The following is a 3,522-nucleotide window of genomic DNA, read 5'->3' as shown; positions in this document are numbered from 1 at the left end:
ATAGAGTTAGAGAGGACTTTGCGAAGATTGAGGCGTATCCGGACCCGTTCATCAAGCTACAATAGATTCGAGCCTTTGAGTGATGTTACGGAACAAGAGGCAATTAATCATACCATGGAAGGAAGGGCTCTTCCGATCAAGAATTTAGGAATTTCGGGAGCCTTTGAGGCGACTTGTGGGATTCAAGCGCCCACCACCAATGCAAACAATATTGAAATCAAGCCCGCCTTGATCAATTTGGTGCAAAGTCATCCATTTTGCAAAAAGTGTATTGAATCTCCGCATGAACACTTGAAACAGTTTGAGCATTATTGTGATAGTATCAAGCACAATGGAGTGACTTCGGATTATGTGAGATTGACGTTATTCCGCTTCTCTCTTTTAGGGCTTGCTAGCGATTGGCTTGACAAGGAGGTCAAGCCAAACTCACTTCACACTTGGAATGAAGTGACAAGCGCGTTTTTGAGCAAGTTCTACTCTCATGGGAAGACGGTGGAGTACCGTCACAAGATTCAATCATTTGAGCAAAAGCGGGATGAGTCACTTTTTGAAGCATGTGACCGATTCAAGGAATACCAAAGGGAATGCCCTCACCATGGGATTCCTAAGTGGTTGCTCCTCCAAACTTTCTATTTGGGATTGAGCCTAACCTCCAAGACAAGTCTAGATGCGGGGGCGGGTGGTCCTATATATAATGAACAAAATGGAGGATCAAATAGAAGAGATCATAGAGGATGTCGTGCAAAATTATCAAGCATGGCACGTTGGCACAAGGAACTGTGATTGCAAAAAAAAAGGTGAGGATGGTAAAGGGTCAATCTATGCAATGGAGCAAGCGCGCATAATCGAGAAGCTTAGCTCAAGGTTAGAAAATCTTGAGAGCACTCCAAGTCAACCCCATCACCATCAACAATTCCACCACCTTCGGCTACTCTTCTCACTAAGGGGAAGAGCAATGTGAGTTCCTACAACACGATGCCATTAGATACATCCTTTTGTGAGAATTGTCATGATTATGGGCATTTCCCTAATACTTGTCCTTTGGTGCATAATGTTTCATATGTGGATTATAGCCCTTCTTATGAAGGAGATTTTGATGTGGAATATGCCAATGCTATGAATGAGAGGCCTAGATATGATAACTCCCCTAATCAAAACTTTCATAGGCAAGCACCTAGAGGGCCCCCAATGCATGGATCCTGCCAAGGCTTCGGCCAAGGGGGTGGGTATGATAATCAAGGCCGAGGTGGCTATAGGGCACAAGGCTATCAAGGCCAAGCACCCTATGGTCAATCTCACGGTCTTGGCAATCAAACTCAATACAATCAAGGGAGTTATAACCCTAACCACCAAGGTGGAGGGGGTTACAACTATCCTTATGGGCAATTTAGGGGTGCTTCTAGTGGGGGTTATACATTGAACCCGGGCGGTCAATATGGTGTTTCTCAATTTCCACCTCCCGGATTCAATGGGCCAAGGACCTATGGCAATCAATTCCAACAAAATCCTATTGGTTATGGCAATGCATCTCCACCGCTCCCGCCTCTCAAGTCTAACCTTGTGGCTCTTATGGAGCCTTTCGTGGGGGCGCAAGCCAAGAAAAATGTTGAGTTTGAGGATGGATTCAAGCAATCCAATACTCATTTGAAAATGATTGAAACTTAATTAGCACAACTTTCTAGCACCATCAAGGAACAACAAGTGCATACTAGTCTCCCACCCCAAGGTCAAGCTCCTAAGCAAATGTATTCGGTTATAACTAGGAGTGGGAAGATTTTAGATGATGGTGCTAGGTTTGTTGACGCTCCTTGCTCTAGGGGTGAGGAATCTAAGGAAAATGAGTATACGGACTGTGATGTGGCGGAAGAGAAGTCTCATGTCAATGACGTGAGAGATGGTGTTGAGCCGACGGAGGCTACTCTTCCTCCTCTCCCTACTCCTCCTCCCCCCTATCCTCAAATAATTTCTGAAAAAAAGTTAGATGGTCAATTCTATAAGTTTCTTGACACAATTAGTAATCTCTATGTGTCATTGTCTTTCACCGAGGCGCTTAAGCAAATACCACATTATTCTCGGTTCATTAGAGACATTTTGTGTGGCAAAATAACTTGTGGCCCCAAGGACACCGTTCATCTCACGGAGAATTGTAGTGCCTTGATTTTGATCTCGTTTCCCCCCAAAGCTCAAGGATCCCGGGAGTTTCTCGATTCCTTGTAGCATCCAAAAGCTTAAATTTGAAAACGCTCTTTGTGATTTGGGGGAAAGCGTGAGCATTTTGCCTTACAAAATCTATGAGAAACTTAGCCTTGGTGATCTCACCCCTACCCCCATGTCTTTGCAACTAGCCGATCTCTCGGTTATGTTCCCATTGGGTAGGGTTGATGATGTTCCCCTTGTGATAGGGAAGTTGACTTTTCTTGTTGACTTTATTATCTTGGACATTGATGAGGACGCCCACACTCCTATTATCTTAGGGAGGCCATTCTTGGCCACGGCGGGAGTTCTCATTGATGTTCAAGGTGGTCTTATCACCTTGAAGGCGGGAGATGCCAACGCTAGTTTCAAGCTTCCTATTGATGAGTGTTGTTCCAAGAAGAAGAATTGCATGAAGTTAGACACTATTGCATGCATTGAGCATCGTTATGCTAACATTTCTAACGACTCTTGTGCTTCTAAGTGTGATGTTAAGCTTGATAGGAACAAATTCATGGAAAAAAAGGTGTTCGTGTGCCCCTTGGTATTAGGTGACTCCTTTGATGACGTCATCACCATTCCCGAGACATTCGGGATGGATCTAGATGATGTTGGAGCACCCACTCCGACAATCAATGGTAAGAACTCTATGAGCAAGAAGACCAAGAAGAGCAAGCTTACGACCAAGAAGGGTTGGTTTGACCCATGTTCTATGAGTTGCGGTTTGGGTGAGTTGTTTGTGCCCAAAGGGGAAAAGAAGAGCTTTTTGACTCGTGATGACCCCGAGTTGGTTGTGTTTGACCCCCCATGAATTTTGGGGGGTCTCGTCAAGCTAGTGACGTTAAAAGAGCGCTACCCGGTTGTCTAACTCTTAGATTTAATTTTAGCTTATTTTTATATACTAACCTTTGATTGTTAGCTTTATTTTTGTTTTAGGTGGATGGCTTTCAAGATTGTGCTGAATCAGGTCCTGTGCGATCGCACAAGCTTATGTTCAGCCGCACAAATTGTCATTTGAGATCATAACGTTTTAAATATTTGTGTGCGGTCGAATTCAGTTGTGTGTGGTCGCACAACTCCTGTGCGATCGCAGAGCCACTTTTGTTCGGTCGCACAAAATGTCATTTGAGATAAGAATGTTTGAAATTTTTGTGTGCGATCGAATTCATTTGTGTGTGGTCGCACAGCGCTTGTGCAATCGCACAGCCTTTTCTGTTCGATTGTACAAGACGGCGGAGTCAGTTCCTGATTTAGTTTAATTGAAAATCGCGAGTTCTTCCTCTCATTTGCTATTCTCTTATCGGAACTCTCTCTCTCTCAAGCTCACAA

The 3,522-nt window shown here is 44.1% G+C and overlaps 1 non-coding gene across 1 annotated transcript; it reads right to left on the bottom strand.

Moving 5' to 3' along the window:
* Positions 1-499: 499 nt before the first annotated feature.
* Positions 500-602, bottom strand: LOC130470982 (small nucleolar RNA R71). The gene has a single exon (XR_008931690.1). It is a non-coding gene; the product is annotated as a small nucleolar RNA R71 (small nucleolar RNA).
* Between the last annotated feature and the right edge of the window lie 2,920 nt (positions 603-3,522).

The sequence above is a fragment of the Spinacia oleracea genome, chromosome 3 (genome assembly GCF_020520425.1).
Source record: "Spinacia oleracea cultivar Varoflay chromosome 3, BTI_SOV_V1, whole genome shotgun sequence".
Taxonomy (NCBI): domain Eukaryota; kingdom Viridiplantae; phylum Streptophyta; class Magnoliopsida; order Caryophyllales; family Amaranthaceae; genus Spinacia; species Spinacia oleracea.
This window is presented reverse-complemented; position numbering and strand designations above follow the sequence as displayed.